The sequence below is a fragment of the Zalophus californianus genome, chromosome 6 (assembly GCF_009762305.2).
Source record: "Zalophus californianus isolate mZalCal1 chromosome 6, mZalCal1.pri.v2, whole genome shotgun sequence".
Lineage (NCBI taxonomy): Eukaryota > Metazoa > Chordata > Mammalia > Carnivora > Otariidae > Zalophus > Zalophus californianus.
Genome location: NC_045600.1, coordinates 144487109 through 144507432, shown reverse-complemented (window position 1 = coordinate 144507432; position 20324 = coordinate 144487109). Strand labels below are relative to the sequence as shown.

Below are 20324 nucleotides of genomic sequence, written 5' to 3'. Positions count from 1 at the left end.
CTCTTCCTGACCCTCCCCTCCTCCTGCACCCCGAGCTCAGCCATCCCTACCAGAAACAACCTCTCCCTCTGCATTTCTAGGGCATGCCCTGCCTCCCGATCCCACCACACTAACGAATCACAGAAACACACAGGTGTCCGATCTCCCTGAAGAATGAACTCTAGGCACTGGCTACCAGCAGGAAGAGTCTGACTGTGTCTGTTTGTGCTTCCGTCCAGCTTAGGACAGGGTCTGGAAGAATGTTAAAGGCTGCGTGAGAATCCACCACATAGATGTATCGGAATTTATTATCTCAGGATCTTTAAAAAATATTTTAGGAAATGTCGAGACTATAAAAAGACATTTATACAATGTACGCACACTCTAAAAAAAAAAAAAAATGAAGATGCCTTGAATACCTGCATACCGATCCTCAAGTTTAAGAAACAAGACTTGCCATGAACTTGGAGGTCCCCTGAGCGCTTCCGTCTGGAAGTGCCTAAGTAGAATTCTCTCCAGCGTTTCTTCTGCATCCACTGGACCCCCCAGCAGGTAGGGTTATAACTCTTGCTCCAATCAGGAAGCATAGTTAAAGAAACTCACGAAGGGAAAGACGCTCTACTAGGTTTACTTCTGTTTTTACCCATTCTGCTGTGTTTCTTTCCTCTCTGAACTCCCCAACTCTTTTGTCATTTTCTTTGTATTTGGAGAGCTTCCTCCAGCCATTCTCTAAGGGGGGGGGGAATCTGCTAGCAGAGCCTTCTGTTAGCTTTCCCTTCGTCTGAGAATATCTTTATTTCCCCTTCGTTCCGGAAGGGTATTGTCAATGGAGTTAGGGTATATAGTTGACATGAATTTTCCTGCACTTGAAAAGTCTTGCGCCCCTTCCTTCTGCCCCCCACATTTTCAGTGAAATCTGTCATTTGTGTTAGTGGTTTTTTTGTTTGGTTTGGTTTTTATAGATGTGTCGTTTCTCTCTGGTTGTTTTTATGGCTTTTTTCTTTGTCTTTAGTTCTCAGAAATTTGATTGTGAGGCATGTTGGGGTTGATCTCTTTCTATTTCTTTGTTGCTATCTCCTCATTTTTCCTTTGTCTGGAGAGAATTGGTAAGTGACCGTTAAAGCATTTTTATGCAGGCTGCTTTATAATCCTCTCCAGAGGATTCCGACATCAGGTTCCCCTCAGTGTTGGCATCAGCCTTTTGTCTTCTCTCGTTCCAATTATGAATTCCTGGTTCTAGATGCTAAACGTGACTGTTAATTGTATCTTGGCTATTTCCATTATCATGTTCAGAGTCTCTTGATCCTATTTAAATCTTGCGTTTCAGCAGGCAATACCTACTTAAATTTAGCATGTAGTTCTGGACTATTTTTGTGGACCTCTGTTGTAATGACATTTTGGTTTTCGGAGCCCTTGCAATGCTATTCTGGTCGGCTTTATTTTTCTGGCACTACGGGAATTCTCACATTCTCCTTGCAGTTCTGCCCGCTGGGGTGGAAAGAGCTTCTCTGGCCTGCCTGGCGTCACTGGTGACCATCTGCCGTGCAGGGTGGGGATGGGCAGGAGATGCTGGGCCTGGCTCTTCTTTTGCCAGTAGGTGGACGGCAGGAAAATGAAGCGTTCAGCTGCTGCTGCCCTGCAGGTGGCTGGACTTCCTGCTTGTGCCCTAGTTCTGGAGTGGGGGCTGGGTCAGCCTGGGGCTTTGTTGCCGCCATTGCTGTCATTGCCGTATGGAGATTGGGCCACCTGCTAGTGCCCTGGTTGTGGGGCGGGTGCTGGGGCTTCCTCTGGTCTTATTGATCTCACCCCTTTCCTGGTCTTTTGGGCAGGCAAGAGAGAACATTGTTTTCTGTTTGTTTGTCCCTTGTGTTTGCCAATCTGCTGTTCTGGGTTATGGGCCTCTCCAGCACCTAGTCTGGGTACATAGTAGGTAAGAGGCAAGCGCAGGGAGCTCCCCATATTGTCATCCTCAAGTGCTGAGGTCCTTACCCAGTTAGCTGTCTCCTTTCTGGCTTTCAGAATTCTTTTACTGCTATCTATTGAATAATTTCCAGGGTATTTAGTTGTATTTAGCAGGGAGGAAGAAAGTGAGTGGACACCATCTTGTCGTGGAACTTTGGAAGTATCCGTCCTACTTATTTTTGAGATAATATAGATGCAATTGCACAGTGATTGCTCTTTGGTAGACTTGCTTCTGTTATTCAAATTATGTTCCAGAAATTCATTCATGTCATTTCCTTTTGTTGTAGTTTATTTATTTTTTTTTCACTGCTCTATGGAATTCTATTGTGTGAACCTACGGTTCATCCATTCTACTATTGATAGGCATTTGGGGTATTTCCCTTTACTCCTCTTTGATTTAGAGCCTGCACTGCTATGGCATTTTTGTACCTGCCTCTTTGTGCATCTCTGTAAGTTTCAATAGGTATAAAGCTAGATGTGAAATTAATGAGTCTTAGGGTATGGCATCTTCATTTGTACTAGATACTGCCAAATTAGTTTCTAAAGTGGTTGTGCCAATCTACCCTTCCTTCAGCAGCTATAACTTTCTTGGTTGCTCTGCATCCTCATCAATTCTTGGTATCCTCAAGCTTTAAGCTTTTTTCCAATCTGGGGGCCTATTAAATTGTTTTTCACATTAATTTATATTTGCATTTTCCTAATTACTAGTAAGGTTGCACATATTTCCATGTTTATAGGATGTTTGAATTTCCTCTTTTTTATTATTTTTTTTAAAGATTTTATTTATTTATTTGAGAGAGAGAGAGCACATGAGAGGGGGGGAGGGTCAGAGGGAGAAGCAGACTCCCTGCTGAGCAGGGAGCCTGATGTGGGACTCGATCCCGGGACTCCAGGATCATGACCTGAGCCGAAGGCAGTTGCTTAACCAACTGAGCCACCCAGGCGCCCTTGAATTTCCTCTTATGTGATATGACTATCTGAACTTTTTAAATTTTTCTTTGGGTTGTTGGTCTTTTCTTTTTCCAGCTTTTAACTTGTCATTTTACTCTTTTAATTGATGAGTAGAAGTTTTTCATTTTATTTTATTTAAAAAATATTTTCTTTATTTATTTTAGAGAGAGAGAGAGAGAGAGGGAGCATGTGACCAGGGGGAGGGGCAGGGGGAGAGGGAGAGAGAGAATCTCAAGCAGGCTCGCTGAGCGCAGAGCCCGATGCTAGGCTCAATCCCATGACCCTGAGATCATAACCTGAACCAAAATCAAGAGTCAGACACTTAACTGACTGAGCCACTGAGGCACCCCAGGAAGTTCTTCATTTTAATGGGGAATTTACCGATCATGTGCCTTACAGTTTGTGCTGTTTTGCATCTTGTTTGAAACTTTTATCCTTTTCTAAAGTAAACACATTCTATTATAATGTCTACCTTCTTCTATTGTCTTCTTATATATATCTATATAAGATATAACATCTTACAGTTTTGCCTTTTGTATTTATGTGTTTAATCCACCTGGAATTGATGTTTGTGAACATGGGGGTGCATTACATTATTTCTACATGGTTGACCAGTTGTCCCAGTACCCTCTGCTGGAGTATTTGTCTTTCCCTGCAAAAGTACAGTGTTAGTTCTGTTACAAATCAGATTTCCTCGTATGAACATGAAGCTATTCTAGGCTCCCTATTCTGTTCTGTTGGTCAGAACAGTTATCCTACTGTCAAAACTCTATCTTAATCATTACATTTAAAAGTAAGTATGTTCTCTTGAATGTAAGTTTCTCTGTCTTTACTTTTTCAAGTATGTGTCTGTTTGATGCCCTTTGATTCTTGTTAAAGATTTAAGGATCAGTTTGTGATGTTTTAAAAAACACTTGAAATTTTGATTAGTACTGCATTACATTTATAAATGACTTTATATTAACTCTCCCATTTTTTGTGAATATGACCTATCTCTCCATTTTTCAGGACTTATTTTATGCCCTTCAGTAAGTTTTGTAATTTTCTTCAGAAAGTTCTTATATATCTTTCCTTAGATTAGTTCCTAGATATTCTTTATTTTCTGATACAATTGTAATGTTACCTTTTTAAAGAATTCTATTTTCTAACTATTTTCTGGAATTGGTAATGCAATTTAAAAATAGTTTTTAAAATTAAATTCTTTATTTCAAGATTATTGTAGATTCACTAAAGTTGTAAGAAAATAACACAGAGAAATCCATATACCTTAGCTTCTCCCAAGGGTAACATCTTGGATAATGATAGTATAATATCACAATCGGGTTATTGGTATTGATGCAGTCCGTGTATGGAATATCTCCATTCCTGCAAAGATTCCCCATGTTGTCCCTTTATAGTGACCCCCCCATTTCCACCTTCACCCATGGCAACTATTTCTATGCTTTGGTCATTTCAACAGCATTGTACAAATGGTATCAGACAGTGTGTAATCTTTGGGGACTGGCTTTCTTCACTAAGCATAATTCCCTGGAGGTTCACCAGGTTGTTGAGTACATCAGTAACTCCTTTTGATTGTGGAGTCATGCTACATGGTCTGGATGTGCCACAATTTGTTTAACCACTCACAACAGAAGGACTCTGTGTTGTTCTCACTTTTTGGCTGTCAGGAATAGAGATGATCTCAACATTCCTGTGCAGATGAAAGATACATTTTGATTTCTCTGGGAAAAATGCCCAGGAGCACAGTTTTGGGGTTGTACAATTGTTTTATGTTTTATTTTTAAAGAAACTGCCCAACAACTTTCCAGTGGTCTTCCCATTTCACATACATGTAAGCAAAGTATGAGCGATCCTGTTTCTCTGCAATCTCGACAGTATTGGATGCCGCTATTTTTTATTTTAGCCATTCTGATAGGTATGTAGTGATAGCTCATTGTGGTTTTAATCTGCACTTCATCAATGGCTGATGGCTTTGAACATCTTTTCATGTGCTTATTTGCCTCTTCAGCGAAATGTCTGTTCATGTCTTTTGCCCATTTTCAAATAAGATTGTTATTTTTCCTGTGGAGTTTTAAGAATTATTTATATATTCCAGGTGCTCATCTTTTATTGTATATGTGGTTTGCAAATATTTTGTCTAGAACTATAGCTTGTCTTTACATCCTCTTAATGGGATCTTAAGTTTTTAATTTGGATGAAGTCTAATTTATCAGAACAAAAGTTTTTAATTTGGATGAAGTCTAATTTATCAATTTTTCCTTATATGAATTATGTTTTTGGTGTCAAGTTTAAGAATTCTTTCCCTGGCTCTAGATCCTGAAAATTTTCTTCTATCTTCTCTAAAAGTTTTATACTTTCGCATTTTACACATAGGTCCATTTTGAGTTAATTTTTGTATGAGATGAGAGACATGGGCCAAGCTTCCTCCTTCCCCACCTGCCTCCCCACACCCATCAACGTTCACTTGCTACAGCATCATTTGTTAAAAGAGCTATCTTGCCCCCAAGGAGTGGTGTGGGCACCTTTGTTATGAATCGGGTGAGCATATTTGTGTAGATCTATTCCTGGGTTCTCTATTCTATATGTATATCCCTCTTCCAATACCACACATTTTTGGTACTGTAGCTACATAATTCATCTCGAAATCAAGTAGGTAGATTTCTCCATTTTATTGTTCTTTTTTCAACATTGTTTTTAACTATGATAGTCTCTTTGTATTTCCATATGAATTTTAGAGTAATTTTGTCTATATCTATAAAAAATCTAGCTGGGGTTTTAGCAGGAATCACATGAACTTTATATATGAATTTGGGGAGAATTAATCTTTACTATGTGAGTTTTCCAATCTATGAATATGGTTATGTCTCTCTATCCACTGAGATCTTTGATTTCTTTCATTAGTGTTTTGTGGTTTGCAGCATACAAGTCCTGTAAATGTTTTGTTACATTTATGCCCAAGTATGTTTTGAGTGATTGTAAATGGTATGCATTTAAAGTTTAGTGTCAATGTGTTCATTGCTCATAGAAAGGAATATATTTGATTTTTGTTATGTTTAGTTTGTACCCTGCAAATTGTTGAACTCACTTTTTTGTTCTATGAATTATTTTCATAGATGCCTTGGGATGTTCTATGTAGACAATCATGTCATCTACAAATAAGGACAGATTTGTTTCTTCCTTTCAGATCTGTATGCTTTTTGTTTATTTTTGTTGCCTTATTGCAGTGGTTAGAACTTTCAGTACCGAGTTGAATGAGGGTTGAGATTAGGTGTTCTTGCTCTGCGCCCAATCTCAGAGGCAAAGCATTCAGTTTTCCTCATTAAGAGTGTTGTTAGCTATGGGTTTTGTGTAGATATTCTTTATGACATTAAGAATGTTCTTCTTTAGCCCTGGTGTTCTGAGAGCTTATGTTATGAACAGGTGTTTAATTTCATCAGATGCTTTTCTGCACTGATTGATATGATCATGTGATTTTTCTTTGTTAGCCTGTTAATATGGTAGATTACCTAATTAATTTTTAAATGAACTATCCCTGCATCCTGGAACAACCCCACATGGTCATCATGTGTAGTTGTTTTTATCTACTGGTGAATTTTATTTGAAGTATTTTGTGAAGGATTTCTACCTCTGTGATCACAAGGAATATTGATCTGTAAGTTTCTTTTTTTATACTGTCTTTGGTTTTGGTACCAAAGTAATACTAGTATCATAAAATGAATTGGGAAGTATTCTTTCCTATTTTCTGGAAAACTCTGTATACAATTGATGTTAATTCTTTAAGCGTTTTGTAGAATTCTCCAGTAAACTGTCTGGCTCTAGAATTCTCTTGCTTGGGTGTTTCTTAAATTTTACAGACTTTTGAAGATTTCCTAACTTTTTTGAGTTGATTTTGATAGTTTTTTTCTCAGAAAATTTTCATTTCACTTAATTGTTCAAATTTATTCTATAAAGTTGTCTATAATATTCTCTTATCTTTGTAATATGTATTGCATCTGTAATCATGTCCCCTCTTAACACATCATGTTATTTGTGTTTTCTCTCTCTCTCTTTTTTTCTTGATTATTTTTGCTGGAGTTTCACCAATATTTTAAAATATTTTCCCAGAACCAATTTTTAATTTAGTCAGTCCCCCTCTTGCATGTCTAATAAGTCTTGTTCTTATCTCTAGTATTGATTCTCCCCTACTTCCTTTGACGATTAGCTCATTAATTATTTTCAGCCTTTATCTCTCTTAATATAAGCATTTAAGATGATGACTTCTTCTATGAGTATAGCTTTATCTTCTGCTGTATTTCATAAGATTTGATATCCAAATGTCCATGATCATTCAGTTCTAAATGCTTTAACATTTCCAATATAATTTCTTCTTTGACCCATGAGTTATTTAGAAAGTGTGATTCTTAATTTTCAAATGTATGAGCATTTTCCAGTTAATCTTTTGCAAAACCTTTTTGAATTATTTTGAAATAATTGTAGATTCCCACAAAGTGGCAAAGTACAAGTAGTATATCCTTCACCCAGTTTTCCCCAATGGTTGCATCTTCCATAAAATCTATGTAGGACATCCAAACCGGAGATCTAACACTATTGTGATGTATGTGTAGTTCTGTGCTATGTTACCCCGCATGTACATCTGTGTAACCACCATCCCAGTCAAGATACAGAACTGCTCCATCTCCCCCAGCCCCCTACCACTGCCCCTTTACCGTCACACCCAGCCTCATACCACCCCTAACCTCTGGCAACATGAATCTGTCTTTTGTCTCTCCAACTGTCTTTTTATCATGTTTTATGGCTGATGGTGGTGGTGTCAGAAAGTGTGGTACTATTCTAGGCCATTGGAATTATTGAGAATTGTTGGATGACGCTGTACACGATTATTTTTTGCAAATATTTTATGTATGTTTGAGGAGAGATTGTATTCCACTATGGCTAATTGTATTGTTTAAATGCTCTACACACTTTCTGATGTTTATCTGCTTGATCTAGCAGTGTTTGGGGAGTAGGTTAAAAATCTATGCTAGATTTTCCTTGTTATGTCAACATAGAGGGGCTAAACAAGGTGTAAACAAGCTTAGAATTCTATCTTACTCATGATTTAAAGCAGGTATTCTATAGTGAGTGACCTTACCTCTATTAATTTTTGTTGTGTAAATCTCCTTTTTCTATAAAATGGTACCAGATTGATTTTGATTAGCATTTGTCTGATTTACCTATAAAAGAAGTAATTGACCAGCTGGAATTCATTAAAATTAAAGACTGTTGGGGCACCTGGATGGCTCGGTTGGTTAAGCATCTGACTCTGGATTTCAGCTTAGGTCGTGATCTCAGTGTCCTGAGATCAAGCCCCATGTCAGGATCTGTGCTCAGCATGGAGTCTGCTTGTCCCTCGCCCTCTGCTCCTCCCCCAGCTCTCTCTCTCTCTCTCAAATAAGTAAATAAAATCTTTTAAAAATTTTTAAAAAGACTGCTCTGTGAAAGACAATTATCAAGAGAATTAGAACACAAGCCACAGAGTAGGATATAATCTTTGCCAAAAACACATCTGATAAAGGACTGTTATCTGAAATATATAACAAAATATATGAAGGACTATTATCCAAAATATACAAACAACCTAATTGAAAAGTGGGCCAAAGTGTAAATAAATACCCTACCAGAGAAGATCTACAGATGGCAAGTAAGCGCTTGGAAAGATGCTGCGCATCATAGGTCACCAGGGAAATGCAAACAAAAACAACCATGAGCCACCACTACACACATATTAGAGGGCCAAAACAGGGAACACTGAGGACGCCACATGCTGGTGAGGATGTAGAGCAACAGAAATTCTCATTCTCTGCTGGCGGGAGTGCAACGTGGTGCAGCCACTTTGAAAGAGAATTTGGTGGTTTCTTATAAAACTAAACATAGTCTTGCCATATGACCCAGCACTTGGGCTCCTTGGCATTTACACAAAGGAGCCGAAAACTTGTGTCCACACAAAATCCCGCACATGGATGTGTACAGCAGCTTTGTTCATAATCGCTCAAATTTGAAAGTAACCAAGATGCCCCTCAATAGGGAGGTGCATTCATATACTGGATGCATCCGGACAATGGAATATTGTTCAGCCCTGAAAACAAATGAGTTGTCAAGCCCTGAATGGGCATGGAGGAACTTCACATGCATATCACTAAGAGAAAGAAGCCAATCCGAAGAGCCTGTACACTGTGTGAGTCCATCTACATGACATTCTGGAAAACGCAAATCTATGGAGACAGTTAAAAGGTCAGTGGATGCCCGGGGTGGGGCAGGTGGAGGGGTAAATAGGCAGATCACAGGGGCGGTGCAGTATATGCTCCGTATGAGATTACAGTGATGGGTACCTGTCAGTACACATTTGTCCAGACCCACAGGAGGCACACCACCAAGAGGGAGCCTCAGGCAAACTGTGGACTTTGGGTGATGATGACGTGTCAATGTAGGTTCATCCTTGGTAATGGATGTGCCCTCTTGGCATGGGATGCTGATGGTGTGGGTGCAGAGGGTATGTGGGAAATCTCTGAACCTCCCTCTCAATTTCTTTTAAGCCTAAAACTGCTCTTTTTTTTTTTTTTTTTTTGACAGAGAGAGAGCTCAAGCAGGGGAAGGGCCAGCGGGAGAGGGAGAAGCAGGCTCCCCGCTGAGCAGGGAGCTCAACGTGGGGCCCGATCCAGGACCCTGGGATCATGACCTGAGCCAAAGGCAGACACTTAACCGACTGAGCCACCCAGGTGCCCCCTAAAACTGCTCTTAAAAATGAAGTTTTTCTTTAAAAGTCAAGTGAAGTCTCTAAAAAAAATTTTTTAAGTAAATTTATCCTGACAATCCTTGTCTTTTAGCTGGTTCATAGAGCCTCTTAAATTATGCACACACTTGCATGTAAAATTATTTCATTTTAAATATTTTTTCTACTTTTCCTGTTTTTTTTTTTTCTGTGTTTCTTTTTTTGTCTTTTTGGTGGTCATATTTTTCTCATTCTTTTTCTTCCTTATTGGTTCTGTTTATAACTCTGTGTCTGTAATTTTATGATTACCCCAGAAAATTTGGCATGCACATCCAGGTTTTCAATGTTAAACTTATCAGTTTTTACTTTTACCCTCCTTCGGAATGGTGCAAAAACCACTGAATATTTTCATTCCAGTAGTGCTCTCTCTCGGCTTATATCCTACTACTTTCAGGTAATTCAGCTCTATTTTTACATATATATTTATATATGTATAAATACAAATATATATATGTCTTCTCCCTCCCCCCTCCCTCCTCCCACCTCCTACTCTGCCTTCTCTGGAATGTCACTGGTGAGGATATACTGGTGGTGAACTCTCTCAGGTTCTCTATCCGAAAGGCCTTCATTCTACTCACACTTAAGGATACGTTAGCTGGCCTCCAAGTCTACACTGATGGTTGCTTTCTCTTGCCACATTGGATTGATTATTCACAATTGCCGCTGAGACGAGAGCTTTGGGTTTAATCCTTGCTCGTTTAAAGACGGTCTGCCCTCTCTCTGGCCGCTTTACAGATCTATGTCAATGTTTCGATGTTCCATAGCTCAACCAGGAGCTGTCCAAGTACTCTTTTCTTTTTATTCATCTTATTTGGGATTTGTTGCGTTTCGTGACCCTGTGGATGGATGATTTCACTGGGACTGGAAGACCCGCATACTCGCGTATGTGCAGTGAGTCTTGTTCCGGAAGGCTGGTCTTCTTCAGATCAATTCTCTTGTCCCTCCTGCGGTGCTCTCTCAATCCACGGTTCAATCCACCTATTTACTTTCAAATATCAATAATTTTATGATTTTTAAAATTTCTCTGTACTTTTCCCAAGTCTGCTTAGAAACTTTCATGGTGCCTCTCTCCTCAAATTGCCCAATCATCTCTTTTATTTCTTTAAAAATTTAAATATATTTATTTTGCTTTCTGTGTCTGTTTTTCCCACTATGTGAAGTCTTCACAGGGCTGATTTTGGTGTGTATTGCTCCTTCTGGTTCTCTCTCATGGTGCCTTATTCCAATATGTGTTTTGTTTTTATTATTATTATTATTTAACTTTTTTTTCTTGGAGAGCTTATAAGTCTTGTTAGTTTCTTGGTGGGAATCTTTGTGACCCAGGTTAAAGCTTGTTCCTCCAGAGAAGATTCGAATTTGTTTCTGCCAGGTGGCCGGGGCACCACCAGCCTGGAACCATTTTGAACTACATTCTTGTCTAGAGGTTTTTCAAGACATGCATGTGGTATGAATTAGGGTTACCAAGTCCTGTGAGGGCCATCTGGTAACTGTTAATCACCAGCAAATCAGAAAAGCTTTCCCTCCTTCCATTAGGGCCATTTCCAGACTGACAATTTTCATGCAGTTCCTGAGGGTGGGGGGGAGGGTGTACATTTCAAATGAAGATGTAATTAATGAGGGCTTCCTCTATGCGGAGTGTCCTCTTGAACTCTGCATCTTGGGAAGAAATCGGGACTTTCTGTCTGCTCCCGACATCCCAGAAAGCTATAGAAGGCGAAGTTCAAGTCCAGCTGGTTCATAAAGTGATTTCGGGGCATCAGCCAGCTTCTGGGCTGCTGACCTGCCAGGAAAATTGTGGTGCAGCCTTTTTTATTTCTTGGCTTCTGAGAATTCCTTCCTCTTTTGCTATTTCATTGATACATTCCCACTCCAACCCACGCTTTTACTTGGTTTTAGCAGAGGGATCAAAGTAACGAGTTACTATCATAACATCCTCAACATCCTCATTGTTTTCTGTTACAGACAATGGGATAAACATATTTCTACACACATCTTTGTGCATTTTGTCCAGTTATTTCCTGCAACAAATCTCTAGACTATGAAAAAGATGTGACAGAATTGAGAAATAGCTGGGAACTAGATTGGCATTACTTGGTGACTGGTTGGATTATTAGGGTTCTTGCTGGTCATCTATCCAGGTACTTCGCATAGATGATTTCATTTAAATCTTCTGAAAATCCCACAGGATCTGATATGATAAAAACTCGACTGAGGGTCATTTCTATTAAATTAGTAGAAATACAAACCCTGTTTTGGCAGAAAAAATATTCAGGTTTTTGGAAAAGTGATATTCCCCAGAGTTGTAAATTTAGGAGAGTGCTTACAAAACTAATAAGAGGAATAAATTTTTGACTAGGCAACATAGTTTTATAATGTGAAACAAATAAGTAAGACTAGGTTGGAAGAAGATGAATGAAGGGTGGTCCTATCGGCTATTAAAACAATCGCCCACAAGCATCTCAGTGCCTTCCCACTTTTAAGCTTTCCTTGGGTCTGATTAGCAGAGACAGTCCCTGGTTTTCTCAGGAGGCAGCTATTTTGCATGGAGACATCACTACAGAGGTATGACGCCTGAATTTCTTCTTACAGAATACATTTGGTGGGGTATTCTCGAAGAGGGAAGAAGAGCAAGGATGGGCCACCGTAAGACAGGACCGGATGCAGAAGGTCCATGGGGCAGGGGATCTGGCTCACTGGGCCGGGAGGTGTGGGTGGGTCTGAGCAGCGTCAGAGAAGGCATGAGCTGGGGAGCTCAGACTGGATCTTGAATCTATCAGAGACAGATGCACCAGAGACTCGATCAGGCTCAAGAGGAGCATTTGCATCTTTATGAAATCATGCTAGCAGAAGAAGCAGTCCAGGGCAGGGGCATTATGAATGAATAAATGAATTTTCCTTTCAAAGTGATTTTATTAAGATATAACTCATACGCTGTATAATGTGCCCATTTAAAGTGTCCTACTAAATGGTTTTTAGCATATTTACAGAGTCATGTAACTGTCACCACTATGCGATTTTATTTCATTATGTTTTTTGTAGATAAAAGGATTTTAATTATGGAAAGCACATGAGACTCATCAAAAAAAACCCCTCTAGAGTAAACAATAAAAGAATTCTGTAAGGGGTGTGGTGTCAAAATTAACATAAAGAAATCAGTATTTTCCTTATGTACAAACTGCAATTAAAGTAATGGAAAGAAAGATTACACTGACAACAGAAGCAAATAAACAAAAGTCCAAATACCCAGGAGTTAAGAAGACACATCCAAGACCTATGTGACTATCTGATTTTAGAACATTTTCATCACTAGGAAAAGAAGCCCCATGCTCTTAGCAGCCGCTTTCTACCCACACTGCCCCCCAGCTCCTGTCCATCCTTAACCATCCACGAATCTACTCCCTGTCTCTAAGATTTGCCAATTTTGAACTTCTCACAAAAAATTGGAATCATAGCATATGTGGTCTTTTGTGACTGCTTTTATCCACTTAGTATTATGTTTTTGAGGGTCATCCACATTATAGCACGTGTCACACAACCCTGTCCCAGCTCTTGGTTGTCTCTCAAATCTTTGTGATTGTCCAAGGAGTGTGTCTTGTTTTTAAAGCTCCCAGTAGGTGAGGGTCTGTCAACCAGCCCGTGTCCCAAAGGGGAAGATCTCGGTCAGCACCTAGATTTAGGTGGCTTGGAAGCCAGAACCCCAGGCAGCAGCTTTTAAGGAATGCACATATGTGCAGTCCTGTGGGACCACAAGACATATATGCAGTCCTGTGGGACCACAAGTGTAAGGCCTGCTGCCCAGCAGAGCCAGGTGATGCAGAGGGGTCCCCTAGAAGCAGCCACAAACATTGTTGCTCAGGCACGTGTATAGGCTCCTTCCTGGGAGACGCCAGTGAGCTATAGCGAGGCAAAGGACATCCCCAGCCCACATTCCCCAACAGCACCTCCAGAACCTCCAGATGTGTGCCAGATCTGAAGCCCGTCCCTAAGCCTGAAGCTCTAGGAGTAACAAGTAAGTCTCTTTCTCAGAAAGGCTGGGGCTGGGAGGGGGGCTCAGTCTGGCCGTTGTGCATTTCCCTGGGGATGGTGGCATGCCAACAACTGTCTCTCCAACAGTCGCAGTCCCAGGGGACTGAGGAGCACAAGTCCCCCCACCCCCACCCCCCGGCCCCCAAAGCCAGGTGCTCAAACGGTTTCCCCTGGGTGACAGCTGCAGAAATGGGGTCACCAGCACCAGACGTAAAAACCGGCACATCAGACGTGGGTAGAAGCTTTCCTCTGGGGAATCCTGGTGCTCTGGAGTCCAGCAGAGGGGGGGCACGAAGCTGGCACTCACCAAAAAAGAAAAAGGAAAAGAAAATAGAAACAAGAGATTGAAGAGCGAAGGATGTGACCCAATGGCTTTATCCCAATAGTGGAGGGGTGGTGTGAAGATGGCGCCCACCAGTTCTGTCCCCGGCGAGGACCCCCCGCAGGCCCCTGACCCTCAGACCAATGCTTTAAAATGAGCAAATGAGTCTCTTTCACATAAAATCTGGGCACTCTTCAGAGGGCTGCTTCCGTCTGACCCTGGGGTGGGGAGTGTGCGCCAGCCCCTTAGGAGCCGGTCCTCAGCTTGCAGCAACCCCAGGGGCTCCAGGGGGCATGAGTCCCAGGGCTCTTCAAATCCCAGTGTTTTGAGGGTTCATTTCTCAGGAGCCCTAAAAGTTGGGGTGCCCAATGTGGGCTACAAACTCTTGACTCCGCATGGGGGAGCTCCAGGCTTCGAGTTCCCTCCTGACTGTGGGCCGCCCCATCAAGGGTGGGATTATGAGGCTGTATTTCAGAATTCCTGCCATTCCCCTACCCTTTCTCATTTGCCTGATGCAAAGGGGTCTCTCTGCCAGTTTGTGGTTTGTTTGTTTTTTTTCCTGGAGCAAATAGTTCCACATGTGGCTGTAGATTTCACCTGTCTGTGGGTGGGGGTGAGTTCAGTCCCCCTAGTCACCATCTTGAACCAGAGGCTCCTCACTGTGGCTCGGATTTGCATTCCCTTGATGGCTAATGATGCTGAATATCTTCATGTGCTTCTTGGCTTCTTGTGTAACCTCTTTGGGAAGGTATCTATTCAGATCCTTTGTCCATCTAAACAATTGGATTATTTGTCTTTCTATTATTGACTTGTAAGAACTCTTTATATAATCTCCATGCAAATCCTTCATCAGATACATAACTTGCAAATATTTTCTGCAATTCCGTGGGTTGTCTTTTCATTTCCTTGATGGTCTCCTTTGAAGCACAAATTTTGTAATTTTGAGGAAGCCCTTTTCCACATTTTCTTTTATCACTCGTGCTTTTGGTGTCACATCTAAGAAGTGTTTTCCTAACCCAAGGTCATGAGGATCTGTGTTTTCTTCTAAGAATTTTTTTCAGTTGTATCTAGTATGTAGGTCTATGATCCATTTCAAATTAATTTTTTTTGGTCTATTGTGGGAAAACAGACCAGTTCATTCTTTGATGTGTGGATGTCCAGTCGTCCCAGAACCATTTGTTCAAAATATCCTTTAAGGGGCACCTGGGTGGCTCAGTCGGTGAAGGGTCTGCCTTTGGCTCAGGTCGTGATCCCGGGGTCCTGGGATTGATCCCCGAGTCGGGCTCCCTGCTCAGCGGGGAATCTGTTTCTCCCTCTGCCGCTCTCTCCCTCTTGTTCTCGCTCTCTCAAATAAATAAATAAAATCTTTTTAAAAATTCTTTTAAAAGACCCTTTCTAGACCCCTAGGCCATTGTAATATTCCAGTGTCAGAGGAATACTCTGAATGAGGGCAGAGCCAGCAAGAATGGACATGTTGGGGCATTTGGAAAGGTAGAAGTACAACGTGACTGAGGTCATGCAGGGAGCCCCGCGGGAAGGAGGACTTGAGAAGGATTTCTAGTTTCTGTCCCCACCCTTCCTCTGTACATCAGGAGGCGTGTGGCCTTGGTGTCTCGCGTGACCATCCTGGAGCCCGTCTGCCAGGCCCAGTTGTTCATCCTGGAGCCCATCTGCCAGGCCTAGTTGTTCATCCTCATGACTTACAGATCAAAGCCTATTGCTGCATCATCAACCCAACCACCATAAGTGAGCCTCGACCTGGAGGACAGTTGGATGATATTTTGCGATTCCCTTAGCCTGGCACCGCTATGGTGTCTTGGTTCAAAGAGAAAATGAGGAGACTCCTATGTAAGTGGAATGCAGCCTGCTAACTCCGGAAGCTTTTGCCGGCCATCAGGAATCTACACATAAAATGAGCACTCCTAGGAAAGCAATGGCTCCTTCCAGCCCCTGGGGAGGACTTTAGACTCCAGAACAATGTTGCTTATAGGCTACAGCGCCCCAGAACTCTGCATCTTCATTCTGGGTGTGTTCCCCCCAGGTCTTGGGCTCTTTCCGTGTTTGAGGGTTGGCTGCTTAGCCCTTGCAGGCACACGGCTGATCGTCATGTTGGGAAACATGCCTTCAAGAGCCTCCCGGCTCTCCCACCGCATTCCCCGCTCAGGCACCAGTTGGGCCGACTAGAGCGGGCACTGCAACCTGAGTAGTGATGGACACGTCTCTGATGGCAATGAGAGGAAACACGTCTGGAAATGTGTCTGCTGGCCCCTGACCTCAGTATGCGTCCTCGGCTTCCAGGGCTGCTCCCCCTTGGCAGCAGGAACAGAAGAGCTGTGTTCTGTGGGCCGCCAAGGGCGCCGCACTGTGCACAAGTTCGCGGGGATCCCACAGAGGCTCCTTTGAGAAGAAACCATGCCACCCAGGACATCTTGCCCAAGACTGACCAGGTGCCTCTGGGAGCCAGGGAAAGCGATGTTGTTCTTGAGAATGATCTCCTACCATGTGATCATCTCCCAGAGGACGGTAGCCCCTTAGATCTTTAAACATAACCATCCGTTGCGTTCTGAAGTGTGGAAGTGTGGAAAGCGATTATAGAGGTTGTTAAATCGACCCCCTTGGCTTACAAAGGGGGAAACTGGGTCCAAGCAATTAGGTGACCAGCCCAGGGTAATGCGAGTTTTAATGTTGCTGGTCTCATACCCTCTACCCACTCCGTCCCACAGTGCATTTCTGCTAAAGAAACCGTTCCGCTCAGCGTTGTACAGATTGAAAAGAATGAACTATACCTTGAAATAATCCCAGAGTGTGGATGAGTGCTGGGTTCTTGTTGGTGTCCAGGAAGTTGCAGGTCCACAAAGCTTGTGCACTCTGCCTCTATTTTGGGAACTTTTCAGGGTCATGTAGTTGGGCTTTTTTTTTTACATTTCTGATAGAAAATCGCCTCTTGGATCCCACCTTCGGTTGGTGGTAGTACATGTCCGTTCTTCCCTGCACTAGCCCTCTAGGGAGCCAACTCCCACCACAGCCACGCCAGAGCGAAGCACGTCGAGTCTACACGACTATCCGAGTTTGGCAACTGCTGGGTCGACGCAGGTTGCCGGAGCCTCCAGCTAGTTCAGAGACTGGCTCAGTGGCAGAGGGAAGGGACCAGCCGCCTGCCACCTGAGTCTGAGAAGGTCCTGGTCGGAGGACGCAGAGCTATGAAGGAAGGGACTCCTCTGTGCTGCCTTGCGCTTGCAGAGGCAGCTACATGACCTGCCTGTGCGCCGAGGGGTCGCTTCTCTCACTGCCCGATAAGAAGAGGCTGCACCACTGGTGTGCAAAGAGCAGAGGGGTCCAGGGGTTCATCTGGCTGGTTCTGGATCAAGCCTCCTACAACCAACCCTGAAACCCCAAAAGAAAGCTTCCCTCTTCTGAATATGACATTCATCTCCAGGTAATCTGGACCAAAAAAAAAAAAAAAAAAAAAAGTCTTCGCTTCCTATGAATCTCCTGCCATCAGTTGGCTTTGCTTGCTGAGCTATTTCTAAATTTTGTTTTGGACAGGGAGCTTAATAAAGATGATGGAAAGAAAAAAAGAAAAGAACAGTCAACATACTGTCTTAAGTTTACTCATGTGACACTTGAAATGCATATAAAATGGCATTTTGTCTCTGATCTGGTTGTAAAAGTCATCCACGTTTGTGTAGGAAACGTGGAACATACAAGGGGTTGTGAAATCAGAAAATAAGTATGCATAACCCCGTCACACAGACACACTCTGCCAGCTCGTAAGAGCAGGACCCTGTCCACTGACATAATCTCACTGCCTGGAATAGGGCCTCGTGCATAGCAAGTGCTTCATAAACATTTGATGAATGGAAAATGTTACTATTTTGGTGTATTTATTTTTAGTCCTTTCCTTCTCCCTATGTTACATGATTATTGTGAGACTATTGGCAGGCGGCTGGTCCCTTCCCTCTGCCACGGAGCCAGTCTCTGAACTAGCCGGAGGCTCCGGCAACCTGCGTCGACCCAGCAGTTGCCAAACTCGGATAGTCGTGTAGACTCGACGTGCTTCGCTCTGGCGTGGCTGTGGTGGGAGCTGGCTCCCTGGAGGGCTAGTGCAGGGAAGAAGGGACATGTACTACCACCAACCGAAGGTGGGATCCGAGAGGCGATTTTCTATTCATAGCATCTTTTTTTTTTCTTTAAATTACCTACCATGATAATACAAGCATATGTATATTACAAAAATTCCTTATAAACATGATTTTCAAAGATGATTCATGTTTGTATATACCTCGCTTACTTATTTATCTTCATCTTTTTAGAGATTTGGGGGAAAATCCACATTTCAAAGGTACTTTGCAAATAAGGCTGCACTTTAGACGAGAAGATGTATTGGCTGTTTTACTAGGTTTCTTTATGTTCAGTGAACCCAAAAGAGCTACTGAAGTCACATTTAATTATTTACTTGCATGGTGTCCCTGGAGAGCATGGAGAAGTGGGAATAATATCAGAGGACATGGCCTCAGGGACTATTATAATTAAGAAGTATCTTTGGCTATTATATTGAATGAAGCAGTTGATTCAAAGAACTAGTCATGATGCTAAATCCTAGAAATATAGTCTTAAAAATTCAAATGAACTAAGCCCCCTTCCATAGAATTCCTGCTCTGTTTCCGTTTGGAGACTCACAGGGAGGCTGGTTGAAGATAGTTTTGTTCAGGTTAATATAGCACCACCTACTGCTGAGAAGGAAAATGAGTGCTGTAGGAAGATGAGCCCTGGTTTTAAACCCTGATCTGGTCAAGAAAGAAAAGGAAAGCGGTATGTGGTTTCTTGCAGGATCCTCTTGAGTCAGAACTAGATAAAATTGTAAACACAAAAAGGGCTGGGAGTGGACTTCTGGCTCCAGATGGCTCCGGAGTACCTTCTATTCATTCCCCCACCTCTTAGAATTTCTACCAAAAAAGTCTATTTCTACCAAAATTCAAAGAATATATAGACTAATAAAGAGAAGTGCATGGGGAGAACAGGAAGCTGTGGGAAGAGGCCAACCACATTCTGGAACCTCTGAGAACTTCATGCATGACACAGTGCAGGTGACTCTGGATTGAGGGCAGGGCTAATTCGCCTGCCGCTGACCACGCAGGAAGTGAGTGGGGCAGATATCAGAAGGACCCCCCCCCCCCCCAGAACCTGCCCGCTCACAGTGCCAGGGGCTGGGGCAGAGGGTGCGTTGTTGGGTGCAAAGCGGGAGGCAACAGTAGATCATCCTTCCATCCTGGGAAGTGGGCCAGGTGCTCTAGTCCACACACACACACACACACACACACACCCTGGACCCATGACATTAACCAGGCGCTGACAAGGCTGGCTTTGAACAAAGGCGGGCCTCTCAGTTAGAAGAGTGTGGCAGGTGCCCCTAACAGACCTCTACCCCGGGACACTTAAATCCCAGGTAGCATCCAAACTGACAATAGTTTTTAGGTCTGATGACAAACACCCAAAGACTCCGCACTCAGCAAATAATTTAAGTGTGACAACCACAAAATAACATTCTCAGACATGCAAATATTCAGAGAACTTTCCATCTGCATAACTTTCTTGAGAGAAAACACACACACACACGCATACACACTCAAGGATGATGGTAGTGAGTAATGCACCAACATAATTCAAGAATTAGCTCAAGATCATTGCGGGTAATAAAGTTATATAAAAACAGTTCTAGGCAGAGAAATAAAATAATTAATACCATTATCCTCATTATTGACCTCTTTCCCTCTGTCCTTCCGTCCTCTGTCCCTAAAACCCCCAAGTCATATGTTTTCTGTTCCATTGTTCACCCTGACAGAGAAATGAGGTCAAATATACTGTTTAACGTATTGCTTTATAAACTCAGCACCGTGGGAGAGTGCTCCAAATTATTAGTATAAAAAAAGAGCCAGGAAAATGTGAACAATATGGCAAAAGGTAGAAGAAAACGAAGAGAGCCATAACCAAATATAACTTGGGAATGCTGGTTTTTAAGGCCCTAAATTAAATCTTCGGAGATGGAAATCAGCAATATGATAAAATCATAATACTCTCAAGAATGCAAGGATGGTTCAATATTAAGACACCTATTCATGTAGCATTCATTCCGCAGAAGTTTCTAAGTGCTTCCTACGCACAGAACGGGGGAACTGACTGACACGAAACACGTCTCCATGGCTTCCCGTTCAGGGGAGGTCTTTCCTCCATTGGTCTGTCTCTGTCATCACTGATCACTCGCACTTGTTTTCTTGT

At 42.3% G+C, this 20324-nt stretch overlaps 1 protein-coding gene across 3 annotated transcripts in view; it reads left to right on the top strand.

Moving 5' to 3' along the window:
- Window positions 1-20324, top strand: part of IL16 (interleukin 16) — a 97009-nt gene that overhangs the window by 37449 nt on the left and 39236 nt on the right. The window lies entirely within an intron of this gene.